The following is a 7,500-nucleotide window of genomic DNA, read 5'->3' on the forward strand; positions in this document are numbered from 1 at the left end:
TGTGCTCAACCCTATCAAACGCTTTTTCAAAATCCAAACTAATTACATATCCTTCTTCATTTTTTTCTTTCATGTACCATATTGTATCTCTTATACTCATCGTTATGTCGGCTATATCTCTTCCTTTTACTCCATACGCTTGATTTGTTTTAATTATACTTGGCATTACTTCTTTTAATCTGTTTGCTAAAATCTTTGCTAAAATCTTAAGATCGGTGTTCAACATTGTAATTGGTCTATAGTTTTTTAAGTCTACTTTTTCTCCTTTCTTTTTGTATACTAGTTTCATTAACCCCATTCTTGTTCTTTCATTAATTTCTTCTTTCTCAAAAATGTCTATAAAAACCTCTTTTAAAATCTTTACTAAAACTTCTTTAAAACATGTATAAAATTCAGTTCCCAAACCATCTATACCTGGACTTTTCTTTTTATTCAGTTGATTTATTGCTCTTTCAATCTCTTCTTCTCTGATTTCTTGGTCACATTCTTTTTTGTCTTCCTCGCTTACTTTTGCTTTTATCTGATTCAACAACTTCTTTTTTTCCTCCTCTTCCACCCCTCTTGCACTAAATAGATCCTCATAAAAATACTTTATTTCTTCTAAAATTCTCTCATTCCCTTCTACAATTTCCCCATTTTTTCCTCTTATTTCCTTTATCGTTTCAGCTTTCCCTTTCTTTTTTTCCAGATCAAAAAAGAACTTTGTACATTTTTCTCCTTCCACCACATATTTTGCTTTGCTTCTTAGCCTTGCTCCCTCATATTCTTTTTCTTCTATTTCTTTCAGTTTCCCCTCTATTTCCTTTATCTTTTGTATGTCTTTATTTTCTTTATTCAATTCCTTTTCCAAACTTACTTTTATTTCTTTTTCTTTGTATCTTTTACATTTCTGTATTAAGCTACAATATCTGATCGAGAATTTTTTGATTAAAAACTTTACATTCTCCCACCATATTCTCTTATCCTCTTCATACATTCCATTTTCCCTTTCTTTTTCTATAATTTCTTTAACTTTTGCCACATAATCCTCATTCCTTAAAACCTGCGTATTTAAAATCCATACTCCCGGCCCTCTTTGCATTTTACTCCAGTCCACTATAAAAAATAAAAACTTGTGATCACTAAAACTTGTTTCCTCATACTTAATCTTTTCAATAAAATTCTCCACATTTCTACTACATAAAACAAAATCAATTCTGGTTTGGCATACAAAACTTCCCACTATCTGTTTCCTTGAAAATTCTTTTTTCTGTTCATTCCTTTCCCTCCACACATCTATCATATTATTTTCCTCCATTAATGCTTTTAATTCTTTCCTTCCCGTATCAGTTTTGAAAACCATTCCCTCAGCCATATCTTGTTTACTAAAAACTGTATTAAAATCCCCCATAATTATTATTTCTTTATACTTATTTACAATATTTCTTAAAGCATTAAAAAACTCTTTCTTTTCCTTCTCCTCCACTGGTGCATGTACATTTACTAAAATCAAATCTCTTTCTTCATATTTTGTCTCTACTACCATACATTTCCCCAACCTGTCCTTGTACACAACTTTACTCACTTTAAAAACATCATCCTTCATTAAAAAAGCCACACCTCTCCCAAACCTCCCATCTCCATTATTATATAAAATACCACCATCCCATCTCTTTTTATAATCATTCATCACATTCTCTCTCCAGTTCGTTTCTTGCAGTGCAATAATGTCTTGCCTTTTACATTTTTCTTTTACTTTTTCAAATTTCCCCATGTCCATCAGTCCCCTTGCATTAAAAGTAACACAACTTAAAACCATTAAAAGAAAGACAAATAAATACTTAAAAACCATCATTCACCATTTTCTCCTTCCAAGCCCCTTAACACATCATATCTGTTCATTTCAGTCATTATTTTTTTCCTTGCACCTTCCAAATTTGGTTTTACCTTCACTGTTCTTCTTCTTCTTTGTCCTCTCCCGCCTCTGTCTTTGTCCATGTTGTCCAACTTTATTTCTCCTTCACTGTCCATTTCTTTATTTTGATCCATCCTTCCATGTCCATCTCTCTCCACGTCCTCCATAAAAATATTAAAACTGTCCGATATTTCCATTTCCGTCCATTGAGTGTCCTGCACGATCGTTTTTTCATTATTATTACGGTTGTCTTTCTCACGTTCTCCTTCCTCTCTGCTGCATGTTGCTCCTTCCATTTCTTTCTGTAGTCCTTCTTCCTCTTGTGCTTCATCAATTTGTCCATCCTCCATGTTGTTTCCTTCATGCACCTGTCCGTCCACCTGTTTTTCCCTTCCTCCTTCCTCTCCCTCCATCCAACATTCACATTTATTTAAAACTCCCTGACACTCCGGGCACCTGACCGCATTGCAATCTCGTGCAAAATGTCCCCTTTCTTCACACTTATAGCACGTAAAATTCGGGCAGTCCTTCAATAGGTGGTCTGGGCTCATGCACAGCCTACAAGTCTTCACCTGATGGCTGTGCATCACCCTAAAGTATTGCTGCCCTTCTGCTGTTTCCAGCTTCGTGCTGTATGGCAATGATGCCACATCTTTGGGGAAACGCACTTTCAGGAACCTTGTTCCGTCCTCAATGTCAGTGCCCGGATAGCATCTTCTCTTAATTTTGGTAAGGGGCTCAACTCCCCATCCCTCCAATTTTTGTAAAATTTCTTTATCATCCAGGTAGACGGGCAGGTGCATGAAGGAAACAACATAATCCCGGTTATGCAAATTTTTCACCTCACAGTTCACTCCCTTTATTGTCAGTCCATCAATTAGTTTGTCACACTCTTCTTCTTTTTCCATTGTCAGTTCGTATTCTTTACCTTGTCTTGGTCTTAGTGCTAACATTTTTCCATGTCCACATTGTTCTGTTACCGCCTTAATAATGTCCTCCACTCTCACTTCAATCACATTTTCCACATTCAAAATAACTGTAGCTTCTTTCAAATATTTTCGTTCAACAAACTTTTCTCTTACTTCATCATTTTTTCCATTTCCAGCTCTTAGTCGTTTATTCGGTCCAGTGTCATTTGCCGTGCGTGGTCCTCCTGCCAGTCCAGTGCCATTTGCCGTTCGTGGTTCTCCTGCCAGTCCAGTGTCGTTTGCCGTTCGTCTTCCTCCCGCCAGTCCAGAGTCGTTTGCCGTGCGTGGTCCTCCTGCCAGTCCAGTGTCGTTTGCCATGCGTCTTCCTCCAGCCAGTCCAGTATCGTTGTCCATTAATCCGTCCATGATAGCAAAAGAGAAAAAAAGAAAGAGGTTTAACCACCCTCCAGCCAGCAAAGCCGCTGTTAGGTGGTTTTAAACTAAAACAAAAACAAACAAAATAACTTACAGTAAAAAGAAACTCACAAAACAAACAAACAAAAAAACACAAAATGGTGGAGAGCCTTCCTCTCCAAACTGCAGCCAAACAACTTCCTTCAGACTCAATAGCGCCCTCAGAGTGGTATGGCCGTAAGCGAAAACTGCTGCCAAGAGTGGGCTATTTAAGACATTCTTTATACTTTCAGAAAAACATAAAGCTTACAGCACCTGGTATTCCCAGGCGGTCTCCCATCCAAGTACTAACCAGGCCCTACTCTGCTTAGCTTCCAAGATCAGACGAGATCGGGCGTGCTTTTTTTTTTTTTTTTTTTTTTTTTTATTAAGAAATTTCAATCATTAAAATACAATACAATAAATAATACAATAAAAATCACATATCATCTTTACATCACAAATCTCCTTTACATCACAAATCTCCATTACATCACATTTCTCCTTTACATCACATTTCTCCTTTACATCACATATCTCTTTTACATCACATTTCACACATTTACCTTACATCATACATTTACATAAATAATTCATAAATCTCCTTCACTCCCCGGCAGCTTCCACATTAGATCCTTTAAAACACAACAAACTTGTGGAGTAAAAACACGATAAAAAGCATCCAACATATTTTCACATTTAAAATACACATAAAGTCTTTCCATGTACACTTCTGTTTTTCTTTTAAACACAGTCCAAACATCCAACACAATTTTTTCTTTTTTCGCCACAATTCTTCTTTCCCATATTGCACTTTTCATCAACATCAGCCACAGATTTATAAAACGTTTTGTTTCGACACTTCTTTTCCCATCCAAACATCACCACTCTGTTCCATTCCATTACATTTTCATCCCACTCCACAGTCAATTCTTTAACCACACATTTACACTTCTTTAAAAAATCCTCCAATTCTTTACAATATAAAAACATATGTAAAATCCATTCTTCCTTTTCTTGGCACACTTTACACATTGCATTTTGTGCCATCCCGATTTTATTTAAAATAGACTCAGTAAAAACCACTTTATGTCTTATAAAATAATCCAAACATTCTAATTTTGTCTCCACACATTTTCCCCTCATGTTTCTCCATATACTTTCTTCTTTTAAATCTTTGAATTTCTGCACCCAGTACTTATTTACAATTGGTTCCTTAAAAACACCATCTCTAAAAACACAATAAAACATTTTTACAGTACATTCTTTAAAATCACACAAATTTTCCCCCAGTTTCACATAAATGTTCTTTTCTTTTGGCTCTTCTTCCATACACTCTATTCTTTTAATCCAGTCTTTTGGGATCGCGTGTTTAATGATATCATATTTGTTTGTTATTTCTTGATTGCTGTATTCTTCTTTTGCTATTTCCATTGCGTCAATGACATATTGTGTTGGTAAAAAACCTTCTTTAAACTCATATAAAACATCTCTCACTCTCGTTATCCCCACTTCCATCCATTTCTTAAAAAATATCTCTTTCCCTTGTTTTAAAATATTGCTATTTAAGAACAGAGGTTGATTTAAAATGTTTTCTCTCCCACGCGGATCATATTCAATTTTCGTTAAAAATTTTCCCCAAGCACTAAAAATTTCTCTATAAAACGCAGGTAATCCTTCAGTCATCCAATTTTTTGTTTTCATCCATAAAATTCCATCCCCCATGTTAAAACCACCACATTTATTTAAAAAATATTTCATTGTTTTCTTCCACTCAGTTTTGTGTTCTTCATTTAGGTATTTCTTGACAATTTTCACTCTCATTGCATTTTTCCGTTGTTCTACATCCATTAGTCCTAAACCTCCCTTTTCCACCGCCCCTAAAATTGTGTTATGTGCAATCCTTGCTGGCTTTCCCTCCCATAAAAAGTCAAGAAAACATTTCTTCAACCTCTTTTCTGTCCATAACGGCATTTCAGATACATATAAAACATACCAAAGTTTAGAAACCATTAAAACATTCAATATTAAAACCTTCCCCTTCAAATTTAAAGTTCTTAATTTCCAAAAATTTAACCTCCTCTCTATATCCGTAACTAGTTGCTCCCACATTTCATCTCTTACTTTCCTTTCATTCTTCCCCATTAAAACTCCCAAAATCCTAAATTCTTCCACTTCCTTGAAATTAAAACAATCCGTTAAAACCATAGCTTTACCAAATCTCATATATACTGTTTTATCTTCATTTACTCTACTTCCAGATCCCCTACAATACTCTTTTACAACATTCATTACTTCTTTAACACTCCCTTTTCCCTTTACAATTATCGTTGTATCATCAGCGTATTGAAAAACTTTCCCCTCAGCCTTATTTTCTTCAATTTCAATCCCCATTATTCCTTCTTTTTGTCTAATTGTCAATCCTAAAGGTTCTGACACAAGTGAATATAATAATGCAGAAAGCGGACAACCCTGCCTAATTGAACGTGTGATTTTAAAACAGTCTGTTAAAAACCCATTACATTTAATCCTTGTTAGTGCACCCTTATATAAAATCTCAATCCATTTAATAAAATTTTCACCAAAACCAAAACTCCTTAAAACCTCAAATAAATACCCGTGCTCAACCCTATCAAACGCTTTCTCGAAATCTAAACTAATTACATATCCTTCTTCATTTTTTTCTTTCATATACCAAATTTTGTCTCTTATACTCATAGTTATATCAGCTATATCTCTTCCTTTTACTCCATACGCTTGATTTGTTTTAATTATACTTGGCATTACTTCCTTTAACCGGTTTGCTAAAACCTTCGCTAAAATCTTAAAATCCGTGTTCAACATCGTGATCGGTCTATAGTTTTTTAAATCTACCTTTTCTCCTTTCTTTTTATATATCAGTTTCATTAAACCCACCCTTGTTCTTTCATTAATTTCTTCTTTCTCAAAACTGTCTATAAAAACCTCCTTTAAAATCTTTACTAAAACTTCTTTAAAACATATATAAAATTCAGTTCCCAAACCATCTATACCTGGACTTTTCTTTTTATTCAGTTGATTTATTGCTCTTTCAATCTCTTCTTCTCTGATTTCTTGGTCACATTCTTTTTTGTCTTCTTCGCTTACTTTTGCTTCTATCTGATTCAACAATTTCTTTTTTTCCTCCTCTTCCACACCTCTTGCACTAAATAGATCTTCATAAAAATACTTTATTTCTTCTAAAATTCTCTCATTCCCTTCTACAATTTCCCCATTTTTCCCTCTTATTTCTTTTATCGTTTCAGCTCTCCCTTTCTTTTTTTCCAGATCAAAAAAGAACTTTGTACATTTTTCTCCCTCCACCACATATTTTGCTTTGCTTCTTAGCCTTGCTCCCTCATATTCTCTTTCTTCCATTTCTTTCAGTTTTCCCTCTATCTCCTTTATCTTTTGTATGTCTTTACTTTCTTTATTCAATTCAATTTCCAAACTTTCTTTTATTTCTTTCTCCTTGTATCTTTTACATTTCTGTATTAAGCGACAATATCTGATCGAGAATTTTTTGATTAAAAACTTTACATTCTCCCACCATATTCTCTTATCCTCTTCATACATTCCATTTTCCCTTTCTTTTTCTATAATTTCTTTAACTTTTGCAACATAATCTTCATTCTTTAAAATCTGCGTATTTAAAATCCATACTCCCGGCCCCCTTTGCATTTTACTCCAGTCTACAATAAAAAATAAAAACTTGTGATCACTAAAACTTGTTTCCTCATACTTAATCTTTTCAATAAAATTCTCCACATTTCTACTACATAAAACAAAATCAATTCTAGTTTGGCATACAAAACTTCCCACTATTTGTCTCCTTGAAAATTCTTTTTTCTGTTCATTCCTTTCTCTCCACACATCTATCATATTATTTTCCTCCATTAATGCTTTTAATTCTTTCCTTCCCGTATCAGTTTTAAAAACCATTCCCTCAGCCATATCTTGTTTACTAAAAACTGTATTAAAATCCCCCATCATTATTATTTCTTTATACTTATTTACAATGTTTCTTAAAACATTAAAAAACTCTTTCTTTTCCTTCTCCTCCACTGGTGCATGTACATTTACTAAAATCAAGTCTCTTCCTTCATATTTTGTCCCTACTACCATACATTTCCCCAACCCGTCCTTGTATACAACTTTACTCACTTTAAAAACATCATCCTTCATTAAAAAAGCCACACCTCTCCCAAACCTCCCATCTCCATTATT

The sequence above is a fragment of the Chanodichthys erythropterus genome, unplaced genomic scaffold (assembly GCF_024489055.1).
Source record: "Chanodichthys erythropterus isolate Z2021 unplaced genomic scaffold, ASM2448905v1 ctg002040_np12, whole genome shotgun sequence".
Classification (NCBI taxonomy): domain Eukaryota; kingdom Metazoa; phylum Chordata; class Actinopteri; order Cypriniformes; family Xenocyprididae; genus Chanodichthys; species Chanodichthys erythropterus.